This window comes from Rana temporaria, chromosome 7 (genome assembly GCF_905171775.1).
Source record: "Rana temporaria chromosome 7, aRanTem1.1, whole genome shotgun sequence".
NCBI classification, from domain to species: Eukaryota; Metazoa; Chordata; class Amphibia; order Anura; family Ranidae; genus Rana; species Rana temporaria.
This window is the reverse complement of record NC_053495.1, coordinates 147,697,023-147,722,765: the sequence shown is the minus strand read 5'-3', so window position 1 is coordinate 147,722,765 and position 25,743 is coordinate 147,697,023. Positions and strand designations below refer to the sequence as shown.

Sequence of the window (25,743 nt, the reverse complement as noted above, 5' to 3'; positions counted from 1 at the left end):
CCACAAATGGGCACTGACTGGCAACAAGTAAATCAGTGCCGCCCCACAGTGTTCATCAGTGCCGCCCCACAGTGTCCATCAGTGCCACCCCACAGTGTCCATCAGTGCCACCCCACAGTGCCCATCTGTGCCACCCCACAGTGCCCATCTGTGCCACCCATAAGTGCCACCCCACAGTGCCCATCTGTGCCGCCCATGAGTGCCCATCTGTGCCGCCTATGAGTGCCCAGTGCCGCCCATGAGTGCCCATCAGTGCCGCCCATGAGTGCCCATCAGTGCTGCCCATGAGTGCCCATCAGTGCTGCCCATCAGTGCCCATCAGTGCCGCCTATGTGTGCCCATGAGTGCCGCCTATGTGTGCCCATCAGTGCCGCATACCAGCGCCGCCAATCAGTGCCACCTCATCTGTGCCCGTCAGTACTACCTCGACGATGTCCATCAGTGCCATCTCATCTGTGCCCATCAGTGCCACCATATCAGTGCCCGTAATTGAAAGAGAAAACGTACTTATTTACAGAAAAAAATAAAAACGTAATTCTTTTCAAAATTTTCGGTCTTTTTTTAGTTGTTGCGCAAAAAAAAAAAAACGCAGAGGTGATCAAATACCACCAAAAGAAAGCTCTATTTGTGGGTAAAAAAGGACGCCAATTTTGTTTGGGTACAGTGTAGCATGACCGCGCAATTGCCATTCAAAGTGCGACAGTGCTGAAAGCTGAAAATTGGCTTGGGCGGGAAGGTGTATGAAGGCCCTGTATGGAAGTGGTTAAACTCAAAACCAAAAAATGTATATACTGCAGCACACCAATCATTAGGTGCAGGGCAAGATTAAGAGCATCATGGGCCTGGTGCTGAGGATTTTGGTGGGGCCTTTTATAAATAAATAATAAATAAATAAATAAAAATGCAATTTTTTTTGTTGTTATAACAAATTAAATTAAAGAGAGAGAAAGAGAGAGAGAAAGGGAATGAGATAGGGGTGAGGGTGAGGGGAGGGAGAATGAGAAAGAAAGGATGCGCATGCGCTTGCGTGGGAATGACATCAACGCAGCAAGTGACCGAAGGCACAGAACCCAGAAGGAAGACTGGGTGAAGATGGAAGTGCCCGGGCCCCGCCGGATTTATCACAGCGCAGCACTGGAGGGCTCAGTCTGACGATTTAAGTGTATTCTAATGTGCTAATATGCTGTGCATACTTGTACATTGTGGCATAACCTACCTCAGGGCCTCTAAAAAGTAGTAATGTTAGCGAAGTTTACTACAGCTTTAATATCACAGGATCCCAGGAGCCTCTCATGGGGCCCCCTACTGACCCCGGTGGCCCTTGGGCAGTGCCTAAGTGCATTGATGCCAACATTTCAAAAATATTTTCGGGGACACTTTTATACAAGAGCTATATTTAGAGTAGCTGAGATCCCCTATGTTCCTCTGTACATCACAGTAGTAATCACAAAATTAAATGAGTACTAATAATGGGCAGAACAAATATGAGGACAGAGAAGATTTCTTTAGTTGAACTAACAGAAGTGTGCCCATTCTAGAGCATTGAGGATATTCAGTATAATTTTAAAGAACTGTTTTTGTGGGTAAGAGGCGTAGGGGAGAAGTATGGACGGTATAAAAGTGGGTACTATGTACAGGAGAGGAGTGCGGAGGGTATGCCAGTGGGTAGTATGTACAGGAGAGGAGTGTGGAGGGTATGACAGTGTGCAGTATGTACAGGTGAGGAGTGTGGAGTAGGGTGACCACGTCCCCCATTCTGCAGGTCTGTCCCGGGCACTTTCACTCTGGGACAATACAGTGTCCTGGAATGAAACTGACACAGGTCCCAGCATCAACCCCTCAGAGCTTAAGATGTGACACCCCCCCAAATAAGTAACGAACTACAGGTCCCAGCATGAACCCCTCAGAGCTGAAGATGTGACCTACCCCGCCCCCCCCCAAATAGTAAGGAACTACAGGTCCCAGCATAGATCTGAGAAATCTATGGGATCACATTCTAGATCTCACAGGTTCGTGCTGAGTTTCAAATTTGGGGGGTCACAGCCTTAGATCTCAGGGGTTCATGCTGGCACAGGTAGTCCTTTATTTTGGGAGTGTGACCTCCCCAAAGTTAGGGACTACAGGTCCCAGCATGACCCCCCCAGAGCTGAAGATGTGAGACCCCCCGCCCCCCAAATAGTGAAGAACTACAGGTCTTAGCATAAACCTGTGAAATATATGGGATCACACCCTTAGATCTCAGGGGTTTATGCTGGGTGTTGTAGTCCTTCAAATTTGGGGGGTCACATCTTTAGATATTATGTGACCCCCAAAAGTGAAGGACTACAGGTCCCACCATGAACCCCTCAGAGCTGAAAATGTCCGGAGAGGAGTGTGGAGGGTATCACAGTGGGCAGTATGTACAGGAGAGGAGTGTGGAGGGTATGATGGGGGAAGTATGTACAGGAGAGGAGTGTGGAGGGTATGACAGTGGGCACATCAAGCGTGTGTATGCGGCATTTGTCTTTCAAGTGTAAATAACCTTTTTTTTATTCAATAGATCGAAGAGAAATTAGAAAATCTGTCAGTTTTTATTGTTGTCTATGTCCCCATTAGGTAGATTCCCCCTTTCTATTTGGCATGTTTACCAATATTACTGAGTGGGAAAATTAAAGAAAATACCAAATGTTTGGTTGTTGCCAGAACAGGAGTAAAGTGGAAATCTTCCAAATAGGGACACTAGTTCTGGTGACCCTGGTGACAATCAGGGATTCCTTCACTTGTGAGATCATTTCTCCCACTTCCTGTTTTGGTTAAGGGACATGAAGTTAAATGAAATCCTCCAAATGGGACACATATACACAAAGAACAAAAACAGACAGTGGTTATAACTCTTCCCAAATAAAAAAAAGTTTGGCCTTTAGTTCTACTTTAACCAGTTGCCAACCACACACTTTAGCTTTACTGCTACAGTGCGAGACAGTTGTGCGGAATCACATATGTATACATGATTCTGCTCTTCCGGGGAGGGGGTGTGCACACGTCACCGTCACCCGCTTGTGCTGTGATTATTGACAGCACAAGCTGATCCGGCCAATGGATGTTCACCAGAACCTGGTGATCAGCGAGGAGGGAGACCGGACAGAGCTCTGCCTGTCAGTCGGGATGTGCTGTATTTTGTTTCCCTGCAAAGCATTTTCCTGAGGTCAAGTGGTTAAAGAATGTTACCCCAACATTTAAAATTCCTGATATGTGTATGTTGTACCATGTACTTGTGTTAAAATGTATCCTGTTCTCTTTGTATTGCTACCTTTGTGTGAAATACCTGGTGTCCCTGACAGTCCCCCTGCTTTCCTATTTCAAGCTTGAGCGCACATCTATTCTAGTGTGGTCAGTTTTCTAGCCATTTACTGGGAAGATCAGTAATGTGATCACTCATAATATATATATATATATATATATATATATATATATATATATATATATATATATATATATATATATGTATATATATATAGTTTGCATTTCATTCCTATTTTAAACTGAATGGGTTGTTGTACAAGGTAAGGGTTAACATATACTTTAAGTCTGTAATCTAAGGTCCAATGCGCAACGATTCCAAAGCTTTAGTATGGAGCCTGTATGTCAGTCAGATTACTTGTTAGGCATTACAGTGGAACCTCGGATTGCGAGTAACGCGGTTATCGAGCGTTTCGCAATACGAGCACTGTATTTTGAAAAATTCCAACTCGGTTTGCGAGTGTTGTTTTGCAAAACGAGCAGAGCAGTTTGCAGTACCGCGTTTGGCCTAAGGTGGGGGACCCTGGAGCCGAGCGGAGCCAAACGGCGCTGTTCGGAGCCGTTTGGAAATGCTCGGAAAGACTTTTAAATACTACATTTTCGAGCCTTTCCGAGGTTTGCCGAGGTCAGCCGAGCTGTCCTCGGGCCTTTTCGGCTGTTTCAGAGGCTCTCCGGAGCCCCCCGCCTCTGGCGGCATGCGATATTGCATGCCATTGAAGTCAATGTGGAACAAATTATTTTCGTTTGCATTGACTTCAGTGAGGAAACTGGGTTTAACCACGTGCTGTCCATGGCAATTTTCAAATGTTTCGCACAAATGTTTAACCCCTTGCTGCCGAGTGTACGCATATATGCATCCTCGGATTTCGGGGGTTATCCTGGGATGATGCCCACAGTTGAGGCATCATCCCGGTACCGTTGTTTAGAGCGGGTGATTGGCTATCCAGGCATAACAACCAATGCGGCTAAAAGCCGCCCGGTTGTTATACCGGAGGAGCGGGAGGGGACATCGCCCCTCCCGCCGCCTCCCACCGCTCTGACCGGGCCTCCTGTCCCACCGGGTGACCCGATCCACGATCCATCACTTCCGACACCTAGAGAGAGACTGGCACGAAGCCGTAAACGGCTTTGTGCCAGTCTCCTGAATGTAAACACGGAAGCGACGTCACAGCGTCACTTCCGGTTTACTCGGCTGGCAATGGCGCCGATTTAAAAAATATACAGTATTCAGAATCGCCGTTTTCGCCAATCTGAATACTTTGAAGTGTAAAGGAGGGATTTGGGGATTTTAGACCCCCGATCGCTCCATAAAGAGTATCTGTCACCACCTATTTCTGTCACAAGGGATATTTACATTCCTTGTGACAGCAATAAAAGCGATCAAATTTTTTATTTAAAAAAAAAATAACACAATTTAATAAAGTAAAAATAAATAAAATAAATATGATTTTTTTTAAAGCGCCCCCATCCCCGCGAGCTCGCGCAGCAATGAAAACGCATAGCGAAGTCGCGCTCGCATATGTAAACGGTGTTCAAATCACACATGTGAGGTATCGCTGCGATCGTCCTAGACCTCCTCTGTAACTCTAACCGTAAAAAAAATGAAGCGTCGCCTATGGAGATTTTTAGGTACCGTTGTTTGTCGCCATTCCACAAGTGCGTGCAATTATTAAGCATGACATGTTTGGTATCTATTTACGTAAAATTTGCGTAACATCATCTTTCACATTATACAAAAAAATTGGGCTAACTTTACTTTTTCATTTTTTTTAAATTCATGAAAGTAAATTTTTCCCAAAAAGTTGCGTTTAAAACACTGCTGCACAAATACCGTGTGACATAAAATATTGCAACAATCGCCATTTTATTCTCTAGATTCTCTGCTAATATATATATATAATGTTTGGGTGTGCTAAGTAATTTTCTAGCAAAAAATACGAATTTTAACTTGTAAACATCAAATGTCAGAAATAGGCTTAGGCCTCGTACACACGATACGGTCTGACGGTTTGACGGACCGTTTTCATCGGCCAAAACCGATTGTGTGTGGGCCCCATAGGTTGTTTAACCTTCGGTTAAAAAAAAGCAAACTTGCTTTAAAATTTAACCGATGGATTGCTAACCGATAGGTCAATACCGTTAGTATGCAAAACCATCGGTTAAGAATCAAGTCGACGCATGCTTGGAAGCATTGAACTTCGTTTTTTTCAGCACGTCATTGTGTTTTACGTCACCGCGTTCTGACATGATCTGTTATTTAACCTATGGTGTGTAGGCGCGACGGACCATCAATCAGCTTCATCGGTTAACCTAAGACAACAGTCCTTCAGACTGTTGTCCTCTGGTTAACCTATCGTGTGTACAAGGCTTTAGTCATGAAAGGGTTAAATCAACGTGTTTTGCTAGAACCCCCAAACATCATATATTTTCTGAAAGCAGATAAAATGGTAGATGTTGACATTTTTTTTTTACATGATATCTATGCAGCCATTTAGCAAGCACAAATTTTCTGGGAAAAAATATACAAATAATTTTAAGGGCACACAAACACAAGATCTCACTTGTGTGGTGCAATCACTGTTTACAACTGCATGTGTGCAGTGGGGGGATCAGATAGGGTAGATCAGGTCCTGGGATCCCTGAAGGAACAGGAGAGCCCAGGAACCATTGTGGGTGGCAGCGGGAGGGGGAACAGTTCTTCCCAGTACTGTAAAAGAGTCAAGCTTATGGCTGCAGCTACAGCCATGAGCTTGTTATAGCCACTTGCTGACAGGACACATATATACATTTGGTCAGCAAGACTTTGAGACTTGTTTTGAGATGCAATAGATCGTTCCTTACTGCCATACTACAAACCATGCAAGTAAACAGTTTAGGGGTTCGTTCGGTACTGCTCCCGGTTAGTGCTCTGAGTCCCGACGCGTGATCGTCACATCACGTGACTTCATCAGGGGACTTCATCAGGGGACTTCATCCCCTGATGAAGTCACGTGATGTGACGAACACGCGTCGGGACTCAGAGCACTAACCGGGAGCAGTACCGAACGAACGGCAGACGAGCGCGGTGCTCGTGGATACACGATCGCCACCCTACTGCTCCATGTGAGTTTTTTACTGATTGTTTTTAGTTTTTATTAAAGTTGCTGTACAGTTTTATGCGATGTGCATCTTCCCCTTCCTCCTTCCACTGCCTCCTTCACCCTGACACGTGCGGACGGCTTCACGCAAGCTAAAGAGGCAAAGTGTTGGCAGTGAGAAGTACCAGGAAACAAGTTCGGCACTCGTGGAGATAGGCATTCTTTCCCTACACACTGTGTAAGTTGTGTAAGTGGATATCTACCTTGCTACCTTGCAAACTGAACCCCTCTCCCCCCAGTTATACGAGTGATAGGAGGATAAGGCTACAGCTTCTTTGTTATTATTTTTCATATGTATGACCAACCATTGAGAACTGGCAGCAAGATACCTACCCGATAGGAAAACTGGTAATGTGTTTGGTCCTGAATGTCAGCTGGAAGGTAAGCTGCACGAGTCACTGAGGTGTGGGCTGCATGCTTTTTGGATCTGTCTGGACTGCACATCTTTATCTATGCAGAATCTGGAACTTTTTCCATTTTCAACCATTTATTTTTTCACTGCTGCATCAGCTCCAGTGTGGAACTGTGGTCTTTTCTCTTTGTTTTGCACCTATCCAGGATTTTATGCTCATGTTTTAGTTTTGACTTTCACATACATGTTTTTTGCTTCTCACTGAAGACTTACACTGTCCTACATTATACAGTCCAGCTAGGACCGTACCTATTTAAATACCGTTTTTCAGGTTATTTTATTTGTGTCTGCATCACCTGTCACTCCCCAGGCCCAATCAGCCCGTTCATTCACCTTCCCTTTATTCACTCATCCGGCCAAGCCATATCACAGCGCAGACAATTATTACTTGTTACATACTGTTGGAATCTTGATGAGACAAGCAGACTCTTCAGTTGAACTGCCTAGAGGGGCAGCAACCCTTGTGGCTGGGAACCTCTCCTCCTGGGGAAGAACCCTATTCTCTCAGGCTCCAAACTATTTATTCACTCCACCAGCCACCATCTGGGCATGCTCCCCCAGGGATTGGCTGGATCAACATAATTATTCAGACTGCTTATTTGACACTCCCACATATCCTGGAAATCTTTACGAGCCCGGGGGAATCAATCAAACCTGTAACCTGCAGTGCCCAGAACAGCCTAAGCCACTCTACTGATCACAGGAGAGCCACAAAAACTAAATTCATCTAACCTAACTAGCCGCCTATCAGAAAGGGTGCCGTGGTAACAAGGTCCATTACCTTTTTTATATGTAGCACTACCCCTGTAGGAGCTGCTGGTTTGGATTTGGGTTTTGCACGTTACCGCTAAGTTCATTGTCAGGGGAAGAAAGTCTGTAGAAATTGGAATGTCCACACAAGATGTAAAACCTTCAACTGTAGGTTTTATTTTCGCTGCATAAAACTTGGGAAGAAAGTAGAAGGTAGAAGGAGAGAAGGGGAAGGTTTAGGTACACGGTACAGAATGCACAAAAAGTATTTAAGTTCCAGTATTCACCACTCTTTCCTAAGTGGATATTGCTCACCCAGATAGACCCCTCTCACATGGCCTAGCAGCCGGAATGACGCACGGACAGTATGAGAACAGTTTTTGCCACAGACCGTCTGAGAACAAAAGATGGATAGTCAGGAATCCTCTGCCACAGGATTTCAGTCCCAAACTTCCTGCCTCACAGCAAAAGAGACTTTAAGCCGATCCAGCGGTCTGTAAGACAAATTGAGTAGTGGATCCCTTTTATAACAAGGTCACCAGACCTATCCCGAGACATTAGCTTGCCTTGCTTGGTCTCCTCCAGGGCAGGTCCTCCCCCGGTTTCCTTTGTTAAGCAGCTTCCCCCACTTGGATGGACAGCTTGGGATCCCCTCTAGAATCATAGGCCCCAGCCAGCATAGCTGGGCCTACTTGTTAGAAATACAGCCTCAGACCAACCTGGTCCTGGGCCTGGAATCACACACACGTGCCTCACGCCAGGAAGGCCACGAGGCGAAGGACCCCAAAAAACGGTGTCTGCCCCTTAAGTATCCCTTCCCAGCATGCACAGCGGGGCACCACTCCCACTGGGCTGCTGCCGAGAAGGGTCACTTAACACACCATGGTTCGCCCGAGTTCCAACATGGGCCTGAGGTGGTAACGCCACCCACAGGCAACAGGGGAAAACTTCTATCAAGCACAACCATAGCCAGAACAGAGTCTAATTTAAATGGAATTAGCAAAGTCTGAGCCCAACTATGGGCTCAGACGCCCTCTAAATTTAGAATAGCGCCCCAGTCATTGGGAGCAGGGCGCTACATGTAGAAAAGGGAAGTCATTGTAAATTAACCACTTAAGACCCGGTCCTTGGTTAAGGACCTTGCCCCTTTTTGCGTTTCGGCACTGCGTCGCTTTAACGTGCAACATGGCTCCCAAACAAAATTGGCGTCCTTTTTTTCCCCACAAATAGAGCTTTCTTTTGGTGGTATTTGATCACCTCTGCGGTTTTTATTTTTTGCGCTATAAACAAAAATAGAGCGACAATTTTGAAAAAAAAACAATATTTTTAACTTTTTGCTATAATAAATATCCCCAAAAAAGATATAAAAAAAGTATTTTTTTCTCAGTTTAGGCCGATTGGTATTCTTCTACCTATTTCTGGTAAAAAAAAAATCGCAATAAGCGTTTATCGATTGCTTTGCACAAAATTTATAGCGTCTACAAAATGGGGGATAGTTTTATGGCATTTTTATTATTTTTTACTAGTAATGGCGGCGATCAGCGATTTTTGTTTCGTGACTGCGACATTATGGCGGACACATCGGACACTTTTGACACATTTTTGGGACCATCGTAATTTTCACAGCGAAAAGTGCTATAAAAATGCACTTAATACTGTGAAAATGACAATGGCAGTGAAGGGGTTAACCACTAGGGGGGGTTAATGGGTTAAGTGTGTCCTAAGGAAGTGATTCTTACTGTAGGGGGGCATGGCTGTAGGCGTGATGTCACTGATCGTTGTTCCCTATATCAGGGAACAGACGATCAGTATCACTTACACACACCTCTCCCCGTTCTTCAGCTCCTGTGACCGATAGCGGGACACCGGCGGCAATCGGGTTCGCGTTTTCCACGGGCGCGGTCACGGAGCTTCGGACTGGGTCGCGAGCATGCCGCCGGCGGTGAGCTTGCAACCCCGCGGCTGGGCTCTTAAAGGCAATGTACAGGTACGTGCCTGTGTCCAGCCGTGCCCTTCTCCCGACGTATATCGGCGTGGAGGGGTCCTTAAGTAGTTAAAGGATAAGTTCACCTTTCTACAAAAAATAATAAATGCACAGCTTTTTGCAGGTAAAAAAATGTGCATGTATTTTTTGATTTGGCCACACCTAATGTTTTTGCTATCTCTCTGATGGGTTTGTTTTGTTTTTTCAGCCTGCTTGCTTCACTGATAGTGACAGCTCTTTGGATCTTATATTGAGAGTTGACAGCAACAGATTCCAAATGCAAATAGCACACTTGAAATGAATGCTGGACCTTTTATCTGCTCCTTGTAAATGGGATAATGAGGGAATAACACACACCTGGACATGAAACAGCTGAGCAGCCAATTGTCCCATTACTTTTGGTCCCTTAAAAAGTGGGAGGCACATATACAAACTGTTGTAATTCCTACACCGTTCACCTGATTTGGATGTAAATACCCTCAAATTAAAGCTGAAAGTCTGCAGTTAAAGCATATCCTGTTCCTTTCATTTCAAATCCATTGTGGTGGTGTACAGAGCCAAAAAGATTAGATTTGTGTCAATGTCCCAATATTTATCGACCTGACTGTAGCAAGGTCCATAAAGACATGAATGAGCGAGTTTAGGGTGGAAGAACTTGACTGGCTTGCTCTGAGTCCTGACCTCAACCCGATAGAACACCTTTGGGATGAATTAGAGCAGGGATTGCGAGCCAGGCCTTCTTATCAAACATCAGTGCCTTGAAATAGTAGTTTCCATGTTCTGTAAATTTTAAATAATGATGTTACCTTAACACTATTCTCTTGTGTTTGCAGGAAGAGTGTTTGTCCATGAATGGGCTCATTTAAGATGGGGTGTCTTTGATGAATACAATAATGATGTTCCCTTCTACATGTCGAGGGGTGGTGAAATAGAAGCTACAAGGTAAATGTATGATATCCAATACATCAAATATATCATCACCATATATTTATCTGAATGCTAACACGCTGCATATTTTTAAGATAAACCCATTTTGATATCCTTAGCAGCAGTTTTCTATTTTTGGGGATTTTGTGGACCATTAATAATTTAAAGCTGCCTTAAAAAAAATACTGAATTCTGAGAAGTTTACTTTAAAGCCCAACTGGAAAACTTTAAAATTCTCCCTTGCACTGGGGCTGAACCCACACTGCATAAGTAAATTGCTCATTTATGTCTAAGGGACAAATTTATCTTTATTTACCCATTCCTTAATTTCTGCTGCTATACCGGCCCATGCAGTGTCTTTTCCCCCACACTCCAGTGGCCTAAGGTTCTGATGTAATCTAGACCAAGGTAGGGTCCATAGCCCTGCATTGGATGTCATGACGCTGGGGGACAGTTCACAGCTGGAGTATGAGGAGAACAGACTGCCTTGGGAGCAGACAGTTGGGTAGGTAAAAATGCTTTTCATCTTTCCTAGACAAAACATGCAGTTAACTCTTGTAGTGTGCAGTGGGGGTGCAGCCCCACGGCAATGTATAATTTAAAGTTTCCAGGGTTGGACTTTAACCAGTTCCCGCCAAGCCAATTTATCAGGTAGTAATGAAAGTACACTTACCAAGGCCAAGATGCTGAGGGTGGCTCCCTTTGCGACCCGGCGCGGTCCGCCCCCTGGAGTGGGGACAGGGGAACAGACTCACCAGGAGGCACCGGTACCGATGGGAAGGTGAATGTCGGGTGCGTGGAAACAGGACCAACCAGGCAGTAGTCCGCTTGGAACAGCTGGGGATGGGAAGGTGAATGTCGGGTGCGTGGAAACAGGACCAACCAGGCAGTAGTCCGCTTGGAACAGCTGGGAAGCGTGGCAGGAAATTCCAGGAGGTCCGGGAAGCAGGATTGGTAGAAAACAGGGAAATCCAGGAAACAGATTGCGGTCAAGGAAGCACAGATAAACAGGGTAGTCCAAAGTTCAAGCCAAAAGGTCAAGGGCAGGTGAGATCAGATTAGTCCAATAAGCAAGCCGAGGTCAAGGTAGGAGAAAGCAGCAATCCGGTAGAGTAGAGCCAAGGTCAGGTAAACAGGAACAAGATAAGGTAAGGTTTTTCCAAGATCCAGGAAACACTCCAAACAAACGCTGTGACAAACCAGTAACTAGCCACAGGAAAGGGAGAGGTTTAAATAGCCCGCTTCAGGGCTCTGATTGGCCGGGCGGACTACAGGTCTGTGCGCGCCCGTGCGCGCGCCAACACCACGCACACGCGCGCCAACACCACGCACGCGCGCAGCGAAAACAGCCGCGATTGCACCGTTCGGGGAGACAGGTAAGGATTAGTGCCCTGACAGTGCCCCCCCCTAGGGGCGGACTCCGGACGCCTAAACTGTCCATCAGTTCCGGATGGTCCCGGTGAAAAATTCGGATCAGGCGGGGAGCATGTAAATTTCTGGAAGGTTCCCATGAGGTGTCTTCAGGCGGGTAACCCTTCCACTTGACAAGGTACTGGAGTTGTCTCCCTCTCTTCCGGCAACCTAAAATAGATTCGACCTCAAATTCTTTTTCACCTTCAATTTCCACTGGAGGAGGTGGAAGTTCCTCCCTTCCTGGAAAAGAGTCTGGGATAACGGGTTTGAGCAGAGATGCGTGGAATACAGGGTGGATCTTGTATGACCCTGGTAATGTTAGTTCAAAAGCCACAGGATTGATCACTCTTTTAATTTCGAATGGGCCTATGAATCTGGGACCTAGTTTCCGAGAAGGAATGGGTAACCTAAGGTACGTGGCCGATAGCCATACCTTCTCCCCGACTTTAAAAGTTGGACACTCCTTCTTTACCTTATCGTAGGATCTTTTGTAATTTTCCTGGGCTTGTTGCATGTTTTTTTGAAGTCTTTGAAAATTTTGTTGTAAAGCGACTATATGTTCTTGAACAGCAGGTACAGGAATCTCGGGGATTGAATTTGGAAGGAAAGTAGGATGGTAACCATAGTTAGCCCAAAATGGAGTCTGGTTGGTGGATGAATGTAGAGAATTGTTATATGCAAATTCTGCAGATGGTAGCAAAGACGACCAGTCATCTTGCGACGAGGAGCAGAAGCAACAGAGATACTGTTCCAACGTTTGGTTGGTCCTCTCCGTCTGACCATTGGACTGCGGGTGGTAAGCTGATGAGAGGCATGTTTTAATCTCCAGAGATTTACAAAGTTCCTTCCAAAATTTAGATGTAAATTGCACACCTCTATCCGAAACGATGCTTTTGGGTGTTCCATGGAGCTTCACGATCTCTTTGAAGAAAACTTTGGCAGTTTCTGCTGCAGAGGGTGTGCCAATCATAAGTACAAAGTGTGCAAATTTGGACAGCCGGTCGACCACTACTAGGATTGTAGTAAAGCCTCCGGAAGGTGGTAAGTCTACAATAAAATCCATAGAAATGTCCGCCCAGGGGCGTTCAGGAACAGGAAGAGGTCTGAGTAAACCCCAGGATTTGGTGTTTGGGCCTTTGTGACAGGATAGCACCGATGGCAGTTTCCGAAGCGTCGACCTCCAGGATAAAGGGCAAGCTTGGATCTGGATGCCTAAGGATAGGGGCTGAAGAAAACAAGATTTTTAACTTTTTGAATGCTTCTTGAGCTTCCCAGGACCAATGGAAGCGATGACCTTGGTGAGTAAGACTGGTGATAGGGGCCACAATGGTTGAGAAACCAACAATGAATCTTCGGTAAAAGTTGGCAAAGCCAATAAAACGCTGTACCCCTTTTTTGTCAACTGGCGCTGGCCAATCCTGAACTGCTTTGACCTTTTGCGGATCCATGGATATACCGTCGGTCGAAATGATGAACCCCAAAAACTGAATTGTAGTCTTCTCGAATTCACATTTTTCCGCTTTAAGATAAAGCTTGTGTTCTCTGAGGATAGTCAGGACCTTCTTAATGTGGGTGCGATGTAGTTCGAGTGATACCGAAAAAATGAGGATGTCGTCCAAGTAGACGACTAGGAAGTCATCCAGATATTGGCGAAAGATGTCATTTACCAGATGTTGGAAGGTGGCAGGGGCGTTGCAGAGGCCGAATGGCATTACTAGGTATTCAAAGTGCCCGAACCTTGATCTAAAAGCGGTCTTCCATTCGTCCCCGTGCCTGATCCGGATGAGGTTGTAGGCCCCGCGGAGATCGAGCTTAGAGAAAATCCGGGCTGATCGGAAGCATTGAAAAAGTTCCGGAATGAGGGGCAGAGGATACCTATTTTTGACGGTGATTTTATTTATCTCCCTGTAGTCAATACAGGGCCTGAGGGAACCATCTTTTTTCTCAACAAAAAAGATTCCAGCCCCGGCTGGGGAAGACGAAGGGCGGATGAATCTTTTTCCTAAATTTTCATCGATATAGGCCTTTAGGGCCACCAATTCAGTCTCTGAGAGTGGGAAGATTCGACCAAAAGGGATTTTAGAACCGGGAAGTAAGTCAATGGGGCAATCGTATGGCCGATGTGGGGGAAGGCGGTCAGCTTGTTGCTTATCGAACACATCCTTAAAGTCTGAGTATGCAGCAGGGACGTGTTGAAGATCCGATGGTGCAGATATCAAGGTGGAGCAGGAGACTTTAACGGGTGGAAGACAATGCTGAGAACAGAAAGCAGAAAGGAATGTGATGTCTTTTTTGAGCCAGTCTATAGAAGGTTGATGCGCTTGTAGCCAGGGTAAACCCAAAATAATAGGGAATAAAGGAGAAGGAATAAGGTCCAGGCATAGATACTCTCGATGGCCGGTGTCAGAGATGGCGTGAATGGGCAGAGTTTCCATGGTAACTAATCCAGAGCGGGGTAGTGAGCCGTCTGCCAGGTGGATCTGTAACTGAAAGTTCTTAGGCCGGTATGGGACATGCAGCTTCTGGGCTATGGCAGAATAAAGGAAGCAGCTGCAAGCCCCGGAGTCAACGATGGCTGGCAGCCGGACCGCCCCCCTGCGGGAGCTGTAGAGAAAGAAAAAGTACAACATAAGTCTGTGGTAAGTTGGAAATATGGCAATTGAAAGAAGATGGTAGTCTTGACTTACTGGGTCTTATGGGACAGGTGCGAAGAAAATGTCCTGCAGCGCCACAATACAGGCAGAGGTTGGACTGCCGTCTACGTTGTCTCTCTTCAGGGGTGAGAGGTGCCCGGAGTAGACCGAGCTGCATTGGTTCTGGATCTGAAGGCGAAGCAACAGGTGGAACCGGGGCAGGTGGAGGAGCCGGAGAGAATCTAGGCGGAATCCAATTAGGACGGGATGTCTGGAAGCGTTCCTGCCGACGTTCTCGAAGGCGTCGATCAAGCTGGGTGGCCGATTGGATTAAGGCTTCCAGAGTGGCAGGTGGGTCACCTCTGGCTAGCTCGTCCTTGAGGGATTCTGACAACCCTTGGCGAAACTGGTATTTCAGGGCAGTTTCATTCCACCCTGTATCAGCAGACCACTTACGGAAGTCAGCAACGTAGTCCTCCCCCCCTGAGTTAGTTGATGAAGGGTAAGTTCCGCGGTAGCTGAACGGAGAGCATCATCGTATAACTTAGATAAATGTTCAAAGAAAGTGTCAATAGTGTCTAATATTGGGCTCCCTCGTTCCAACAAACTGTGGGCCAAAGCTTGTGGTTCATCTGCAAGGAGGGAGATCACGAAACCAACCTTTACAGCTTCTGAACAGAAAGTCCTGGGTTGAAGAGTCAGATACAGGGAGCAAGCGTTTTTAAACGCCCGGAATTTCTTTCGGTCGCCAGCGAATCGCTCCGGGGTTGGCACACGTGGTTCAGGGTGAGTTACCAGCACTGGAGAAGCAGAAGAGGGTTGAGAAGTAGCAGGACCTGTAGCTAATGCCGCGGAGGCGGCCGAGGGTCCGGGGGTGACATTCATCTGTTGCAAGCGACCGTCCATATGCAGATAGCCTTCCTGTAGTTTTTGTACCGCTTCAGTCAGGGCTGAGACTTGTTGGCATAGTGTCTCAAAAGGCGAGCGCACCCTGTCGGCCTCGGACATCGGGCTGGTTTGTACTATCAGGTAGTAACGAAAGTACACTTACCAAGGCCAAGATGCTGAGGGTGGCTCCCTTTGCGACCCGGCGCGGTCCGCCCCCTGGAGTGGGGACAGGGGAACAGACGCACCAGGAGGCACCGGTACCGATGGGAAGGTGAAGGTCGGGTGCGTGGAAACAGGACCAACCAGGCAGTAGTCCGCTTGGAACAGCTGGGAAGCGTGGCAGGAAATTCCAGGAGGTCCGGGAAGCAGGATTGGTAGAAAACAGGGAAATCCAGGAAACAGACTGCGGTCAAGGAAGCACAGATAAACAGGGTAGTCCAAAGTTCAAGCCAAAAAGTCAAGGGCAGGTGAGATCAGATTAGTCCAATAAGCAAGCCGAGGTCAAGGTAGGAGAAAGCAGCAATCCGGTAGAGTAGAGCCAAGGTCAGGTAAACAGGAACAAGATAAGGTAAGGTTTTTCCAAGATCCAGGAAACACTCCAAACAAACGCTGTGACAAACCAGCAACTAGCCACAGGAAAGGGAGAGGTTTAAATAGCCCGCTTCAGGGCTCTGATTGGCCGGGCGGACTACAGGTCTGTGCGCGACCCGTGCGCGCGCCTTTGCACGCGCCCACGCGTGTCAACACCACGCACGCGCGTGCCAACACCACGCACGCGCGCGCCAACACCACGCACGCGCGCGCGGCGCAAACAGCCGCGATTGCACCGTTCGGGGAGACAGGTAAGGATTAGTGCCCTGACACAATTACAATATGATGGCTAAGTGGGCCTCTCGTCGATTCGCAGTGCAGGAGCACAATCTGTATCCAGCTGCATCCACCAGACACAGTCGGGGACTGATCAGAGTTCCAGATCACTGCTGGTACCATGTGGCCATTGTGACCAATCACAGCAGCTCACATGACAGTTATACACAATGGATAGCTTCCTTTTGCGCCATCCAATGTATACAGTTGTGTTGCTAGCTGTGATTGGTCAGTGTGATCACATGGTACAGACAGGGCCAATCACAGCCCATCTGTACCATGTGATTATCTCTGGTCAATCACAGCTAATCAAAACAAAACAAACTAAATTAATCAGTTTCATTCAGTAAAATGATAGCGTATAGCAATGTAATGCATATAAGCAATCATAATGTGTAAAAAAAAAAATACTGATCACCTACCCAGAGTAGTACAATATTACTATGGTAACATTATATTGCTCTGGTCACAGTGTGTAAAAAACAAAAATAAAAAATCGTAAGATCACTACCACACCAGTTATATGACAATGCTGTACTGCAATGTAAAAAAATAAAAAAAAATGTATTTTCCAAAAAATTTCAACTTCAAAAAACTCGCCATGCCTCTTACTAAATACTTTGGACTGTTTATTTAAAATTTGGGGGATATCTGTACCGCTCTGGCGTTTTGGGCCTCAAGAAATGAGATAGGCCGTCAAGACAGATTCAGGATTGATCAATTTTCAAAAATGTACCATCGTTTGTAGACTCTAATGCCTTGTACACACGATAGGAATTTTTGATGGACTAAAATCTGATGAAATTTTTCATCAGCATTCCACATAGACAATCGGAATTTCCCATAAGATTTTATTCCATCGGAAAAATGTAAAACATGTTCCGAGGATAAGCTTCCAAGGACCCGAGGCCTGTACTCGGAAAGCCTATCAGAGCCGCTGGCTCTGATAGGCATTTCCGTACAGCCAACCAGCTGCCAGTATTCAGATGGTCGGTGCCTCATGTCCGGCCATCTGAATAGAACAGCGCAGTGGCGACAATAACATAGATTTGTGCAATGCATGAATCTCTGTTATTAGACTCAGTGGCAGTGAGAGGCAGAGGGGGCGGTGCTCCAGCGCCCTCTATGGACGAACCGCCACTGAGTGTGCATAAGGCCTCCTGTCACTGAGACAGTGAGTGGATTTGAGAATAAATACTCATATTACTGGACAAAGTTACAAAGATACAGTGCAAAAGTATTCACCCCCCCCCTTGACATTTTTTCCCCGTGTTTTGTTGCCTCACAACCTGGAATAAACATAGATTGTTTAAAGATTTGCATCATTTAATTTACAGAACATGCACAACTTTAAGGAAGTTTTTTTTTTATTTGAAGCAAACAACAAACAGGACAAAATAACAGAAAAAGTCAATATGCATGACTATTCACCCCTCTAAAGTCAATACTTTGCGGCTATCACAGCTCCAAGTCGCTTTGGATAAGTCTCTATGAGCTTGCCACATCTTACCACTGGGATTTTTGTCCATTCCTCCTTGCAAAACTGCTCCAACTCCTTTAAGTTGGATGTTTTGCACTTCTGAACAGCAATCTTTAAGCCTGACCACAGATTTTCTATTGGATTGAGGTCGGGGCTTTGACTAAGCAACTCCAATACATTTACATGTTTCCCCTTAAACCACTCAAGTGTTGCTTTAGCAGTGTGTTTGGGGTCATTGTCCTGCTGGAAGGGGAACCTTTGTCCTAGCCTCAAATCACACACAGAGTGGTACAGGTTTTGCTAAAGCACCATCCATCTTTCCCTCAACTCTGACCCATTTCCCAGTCCCGACTGCTGAAAAACATCCCCACAGCATGATGCTGCCACCACCACCATGTTTCACTGTGAAGAAGGAAAATCACCGCTCAAGGTGGGTCTGCTATAGGGTCATACACAGGTGTAGGATTCCAAGGGTGCTGGCAGTGCACTAGGCAAGCATGGGCGTAAAATGAAGGATGGATGGCCGCACTCCAAACCAAACAGGTTGTCTTTATTTAAACGAACAGCAAAACATACCAGATCACAGCAACAGAAACAGGAGGATAACCGACGTTTCGCACTGACTTAGTGCTTATTCATGGCTAATGAATAAGCACTAAGTCAGTGGGTTTTGGTATGCCCCCATATCTTGGCAGGTTTGCTGTTGTGCCATGTTCTTTTCAGTTGGTTATGATAGATTTGATGGTGATCCTAGGGATCATCAAAGATTTGGATTTTTTTATAACCTTACCCTGACTTGTACTTCTCAACAACATTGTCCCTTACTTGTTTGGAAAGTTCCTTGGTCTGTATATGTAATGACAGATCATGTGACACTTTCACACAGGTGGACATCATTTCATGAATGATGTGACTTCTGAAGGCAATTGGTTGCACTAGAGCTTTTTATGGGCTTCATAACAAAGGGAGTGAATACATATGCACATGCCAATTATCAGTTTTTTTATTTCTGAAAAAAATCTTTATGTGTGTATGTATTCTAATTTTAATCACCAACTTAGACTATTGTGTTCTGATCCATCACATATAATTCAGATTTAAAAAAAAACATTAAAATAAACACTGTAATATAAGAAAATAGGTAAAAAGCCAAGGGGGTGAATACTTTTGCAAGGCACTGTAGGTTTTAACCTTACCACATTCTATCCAATACTAAATAACATTTGAATATAGTCAAAAATATTGGGGAATTTGAAGAAATTGATTTTATAGGCATACTTTAAAATTATTATCCATAGGCAAACATTTATTTATGAAGCATATTATTAAAATAGACAAAGGGTATAATATACATCAGCGAGTGTGGCTAAAACAACGATGGTGTAAAGATGCAATGGTATAAAGGTTATCAGGTTGGTATTGGTAAAGCACCTGAACCAGATAGTCACAGGGTTCTGTGAACAGGATATAGGGAAAAAAGTATATCACTAACATAAGTCAAAAAGAGACTCATCTACTAATTCTTCCAAAGGTTATTGCTCACAAATGTTCTATCTAGCCTCGTCAGCTGTCTATACACACACACACTGCTTCTTAAAAATAGCTTAATGTTCGAATGAGCTGCCATTCTTCTCAAAAATGGCTCCATCTGACTTCAGTTCTTTACATACATGTAACTTATTATTTATTTAACAGGTGTTCATTAGAACTTAAAGGTATTTACAGGGAATATAGATGCACCAATTGGGACTGTAAATGCTCCCCTCAAAAAGACACTGGACTTTATGATGATGACAACTGTGTTTTTATGCCTGATATAAGCCAAACTTCCCAAGCATCTATAATGTATTTACAATCATTAAATGATGTAAGTATGTCATGACAATATATAAAAAATGTAATAATCAGTGGTGCCGTATTCTAGTAGCTCTTTCTTGTACTTTGTCTTATACTATGACATTTTTAGAAATAAGGTGGACAGACAGGTGAAGATAGCCTAGGCTCTCCTTTATGGAATATAATGGAAAAGAGATTCTACTAACTGTATTATTGTTGTAAACACTTTGTTAAAAAGAACAAATTGTGCACTCACATTAGCAGTAGGAAAGGCTGATATGTTGACAGATTTGCTGACAGTGAGTCCATTGGAGCGAGCAATACCATGGCCAGAGGTATTGGTCTACAGTCCTGGACTCCCTTTGTCACAGTCCTATTTGGATGATAATAGTGCCCTGTGTACTGAACTCTACAGCATGTTCCACTCTGCAGCTTAGCTAACCAACAGAACCGCTGATAATCACTACTTTTCTATGTAGATTGATTACTAGACAACTCATTTTTGAGGGTGCCACCCTTTTGTCATAAAGCACAAGTATCTAATCTGTAGGATGTAAGTTCATGTTATGTTATGCTATGCTGAAAGAAGGCCTTATACACACATACTCATTATAATACTCATTTTAAATGATAAGTTATACATTGACCATGATGAAGGTGTTTATAATGTATACATTGTTAAAATAATACATTTAGTAAATCATTTTCTATTTGCTTGCTCACCTTCAGAAGGCTGATGTCATGTCAATTGGCTGCTGTCACTTCTTATATGCAAACACATATAGGGCCAGATCCTCAAAAGAGATACGCAGGCGGATCTGCTGTTCCGCCTGCGTATCCCTGTTTCTATCTTTGGAACTGATCCACAGAATCAGTTTCCAAGAGATAGACAGAAGATCCGACATGTGTAAGGGACTTACAATGCCGGATCTTAGGATGCAGTACCGCATCCGCCGCTGGGGGCATTTCGAGTCGAAATGCCGCCTCGGGTATGCAAATTAGCACTTACGGAGATCCACGAAGCTTTTCAGCTTCGTTTTTTCTCCGTAAGTATTAGTTTGCAATCGTAAAATTAGGGCTGCTTTTACAAAGTGTAAAGTTAGTACACCTTGTAAAAGCAGACCCTTCTTTCCAGCGACGCTGTCTTTTTTTTTTTTTTTTCCACCGCAACTCGTTTTTTTTTTTCTCGACGCAACTTTTTTGACCCGTCGCGATTCACGAAGCTCGGTGTAACGTAATTTCGCGCTATGCACGTCGGGAAAATGACGTCACGAGCATGCGCAGTACGTCCGGCGCGGGAGCGCGCCTAATTTAAATGGGACTCGCCCCATTTGAATTGTGAACGCCTTACGCCGGCCGGATTTAAGTTACACAGCCGAAAATTTCTAGGTAAGTGCTTTGTGGGTCGGGCACTTAGGTAGAAATTTTCAGCCAGTGTAACTTAAATGGGAATATTTAAGTTACGGCGGCTGGCTGTGGATCTAGCCCATAATGTCTATTATGCCTATTCAATTAGGAGGACTTACTAAAATAATTTTCATTATAAAAAACAAAGATTATTTTAAGTTTTGGACAGAATAGAGAAGAGTATTGCTCTGTACACACGATCGGTTCATCTGATGAAAACGGTCTGATGGATTTTTTCATCAGATATCCGATGAAGCTGACTTTCATCAGTCTTACCTACACACCATCAGTTAAAAAAACGATCGTGTCAGAACGCGGTGACGTAAAACACAACGACGTGCTGAGAAAAATGAAGTTCAATGCTTCCGAGCATGCGTCGACTTGATTCTGAGCATGCGTTGATTTTTTTTTCTATCGTTTTTTTTTAACCATGAGATAATTTTAAAACAGGTTCTAAGTTTTTTCAACAATGGGAAAAAAAAACGATGGGGCCCACACACGATCGGTTCGTCTGATGAAAACGGTCCGTTTTCATCAGACGAACCGATCGTGTGTATGCGGCATTACAAATCCCTCCAATTCCTTTATTGTCTGACACCATTAACCACTTGAAGACCATGCCTTTTTTGGAACTTTTTTTTTTTTAAGTTAAAATTAGAACTTTTTGCTCAAAAATTACTTAGAACCCCCAAACATTATATATTTTTATTAGCAGAGATTGTAGAGAATAAAATGGTGATTGTTGCAATATGTTATTTTACACTGCATTTGCGCAGCAGTCTTTCAAACACTTTTTTTGGGAAAATAATACACTTTAATAAATAGAAAAAAAACACTAATGTTCACCGAATTTTTTTGTATAATGTGAAAGATGATGTTACGCTGAGTAAATAGACACCTAACATGTCATGCTTTAAAATTACACTCACTTGTGGAATAGAAACAAACTACGGTACTTAAAAATTTCTATAGGTGGTGCTTGAAAATAAATCTAGGTTACCTGTTTAGAGTTACAGAGGAGGCCCAGAGTGTAGAATTATTGCTCTTGCTCTAATGATCGCGGTGATACCTTATATGGGTGGTTTAAGAAGGGCTAATATGCGGGTGCAACTTCTGTATTGCGTTGCTTCTGCGTGTGTGCATGGAGCTTTAAATACATTTTCGTTTTTATTTTACTTTTCATTTTTAAATTTTACCCGGTCACTTTAATTTTATTTTTTTAATCACTTTAATTCCTATTACAAGAAATGTAAACATCCCTTTTAATAGAAATAAGCATGACAGGTCCTCTTTATTGAGAGATCCGGGGTCAAAAAGATCCCAGATCTCTCATTTACCTTTAAAAGCAAAAGAAAAAAAATTACACTTTGACTTTAAAAAAAAAAAATCTTTATGTCGACAACTGGAAGTGACTTAAGAGGTCACTCCATTCACCCAAGGGCATAGAGACGAGTGGGGGCCATCTTGCCCTCACTCGACTTTCTGCCTAACCATCAGCAGGGTCAGCCCGCTTCCCGGAAACAACCTGGAAGCTGCCCGGACCACTTTTATCAGATGCTGAATTACCCACAGAAAAAAACTGATACCGCGTAGAAAAAAAATGATACCTGTAAAGTTCGGGTTCGGTACGGACTTTGGGTTTTTCCCGAACCCGGACCTGAACCCAAATAATTGGAAAAAGTTTGGGTCCAGGATCGGAGTTCGGGAAAAAAAAAATGCGCGGAGGTCCCCGCAAATTCAATAACCAGACCCTTTAGGTCTGGTATGGATATTAAGGGGAACCCCGCCGTCAATTAAAAAAAAAAATGACGTGCGGTTCCCCTTAAATATCCATAACCGACCCGTTTTCCGAGCACGTTGACCTGGCCGGCCGCAGAAAAGAGGGCCCCCCCCTCTCCTGAACCGCACCAGGCCACATGCCCTCAACATGCAATGGATTTCCCCATGTTGATGGGGACAAGGGTCTCATCCCCACAACCCTTGCCCGGTGGTTGTGGGGGTATGCGGGCGGGAGGCTTATCAAAATCTGGAAGACCCCTTTAACAAAGGGGACCCCCAGATCCTGACCCCCCCTGTGTGAAATGGTAATGGGGTACACTGTACCCCTACCATTTCACGAAGGAAGTGTAAAGTCTTGTAAAAAAAAAACACACACCATAGAATAAAGTCCTTTATTAATAAAAAAAAAAAAGAAAAAAACTCCAGCGGTGATAATCCACTCGTTCCCGGTGACTTGTCCTCTATGTTCCCCTTGGAAGTCTGCGCAGGCGCAAACTTCCCGACGGAAATCTCCGAACCTCGCCCGGCATCCAGGCTCATTCATTAACATCCCTGTGGATTGGAGGATGTTAAAAAAAGAGCCAGGAGGCCGTCCTCCCCATGTTGAGGGCATGTGGCCTGGTGCGGTTCAGGAGAGGGGGGGGCGCACTCTGTCCCCCCCTCTTTTCTGCGGCCGGCCAGGTCAACGTGCTCGGATAACGGGTCTGGTTATGGATATTTAGGGGGAACCGCACGTCATTTTTGTTTTAAATTCACAGCGGGGTTCCCCTTAATATCCATACCAGACCTGAAGGGTCTGGTTATGGATATTTAGGGGGAACCGCACGTCATTTTTTTTTTAAATTGATGGCGGGGTTCCCCTTAATATCCATACCAGACCTAAAGGGTCTGGTTATTGAATTTGCGGGGACCTCCGCGCATTTTGTTTTTCTAAAAGTCCGTGTCCCATTGACTACAATGGGGTTCGGAGTTCGGGTTCCCGAACCCAAACTTTTTTTTTTAAGTTCGGGTTCGGACCCGAACATCCAGGTGTCCGCTCAACTCTAATCATGGATGAAAGTTAAAAGCTTTGATAAACACATGCCCAAGAGTCTGGATCTATTACTGTGTTACAATATTGCAACAATCAATAACAACTAGTACTGGGCGAAACAAACCCGATTAAAAATCAATTGGAGAAAATTCTTTGAAATCAGTATTGGCCATTTTTCAGCCTATTAGACAAGACATGGGAGACTGAACAGCACCATATGGAACATTTAAAAAAATAATTAAGTTGATGGGAAGCAGCAATTTTATAAAAAAATTGTGTATTAAAATTGCACAATTCCTACAAATAACATGCCTGGGGAAGATGCCCTAAGGCAGTTTGAAGTGACACGCACAAAAATTTTGTTTAAATTGACAATAAATGACAAGGGATTCAGGACTATACCAGATGTTCTAGATGAGGGTCTGCTATAGATGTTAATGGGGAACCATACACAAACAGTGTGAATTCCCCCTAAAAGTATATACCTGAGCCTTATCCATGATGAGGGTCTGGTACGGATGAAAAATAAAAAAATTATGTGGGGTTTCCCATGCAAAAAAAAAAAAAGGAAAAATCCATACCTTTATCTGAGCATGCAGCCTGACAAGCCAGGAAAGGTGGGGGCGGGGGGAGTGTGCAGCTCCTTCCCTACTGAACCATAACAGATCACATCCCTCGACATAGCCCTCAACATAGGGAAGGGTGCCTTGCCACGGGGGCCACCCGGCAAAGCATCTCATCCCTATGTTGATGAGGACAAGGCCCCCTTCCCATCAACCCTTTGGGGAATCTATAAGCCTTCTTTAAAAATAAGGGGGGGCCCCAGATACTTCCCCTCACCACCACGTGAACGAATAAGGGGTACAAAATACCTCTACTCATAGTCCTTAATTAAAAAATGTAAAAAAAATTCCCATGATGTAAATCTATCATCAATCATATGACACAATGCAGATCCTTGTCAATCAAGATAAATGATACCTGACACGCAAAAGGAAGAAACTTGCCACCATGTCTGATCCCATCCTGAATGTAATCAAAGGGGGTTCTAGGGTGACATCAATGATCAAATAGAGACATGACTATGTTTGGTTAATGACATCACAGCGCATCCCTAAAACCACATTTAGTTTGGCCATTCATGGAATCTCCCAACCAGCAAAATTCAGTCTAAACATTGGCCCGGATTCAGGTAGAATTGCCCCTTATTTGCGGAGGCGCAGGGCAGCGTTTTTGCCCTGCGCCCCCGCAAATTGACTGCGCTACCCACGATTCACGGAGCAGTAGCTCCGTAAATTGCGTGTGCGCTGTGTAAACTTGCCCTGCGTAAGGGCGCCTAATGTAAATGATCCCGTAGGTGGCGGGAATCATTTAAATTAGGCGCGCTCCCGCGCCAAGCGTAGAGCGCATGCTCCGTCTGGAAACTTTCCTGACGTGCATTGCGGCAAATGACGTCGCAAGGACGTCATTTGCTTCAAAGTGAACGTGAATGGTGTCCAGCGCCATTCACGAGTCACTTACGCAAATTACGTAAAAATCGAACGTCGCGACGCGGGAACGTCGGGTATACTTTAGCATTGGCTGCCCCTGCTATTAGAAGGGGCAGCCTTATGCTAAACACGCCGTACGGAAACAACGTAAATTGCGTACGCAGGGCTCGCGCAACATTGTGAATCGGTGTTAGTATGCAATTTGCATACTATACACTGAGCACAATGGGAGCGCCCCCTAGCGTCCATCGCAAGAATGCAGCCTAAGATATGCGTGGCATAAGAGCCTTATGCAACGCAGATTTTAGGCTGCAGTCGGCGTTACGATGTTCCTGAATCAGGAGCATTCGTAAAGAGGGGCAAGTAAGCAATTGCGCTGTGTAACCTATGGTTACGCAGGCGCAATTGCTTCTTGAATCCGGGCCATT

General features: G+C 44.8%; 1 pseudogene; it reads left to right on the top strand.

Annotated features, from left to right (window-relative positions):
- Nucleotides 1-25,743, top strand: part of LOC120945736 — a 73,550-nt pseudogene that overhangs the window by 12,759 nt on the left and 35,048 nt on the right.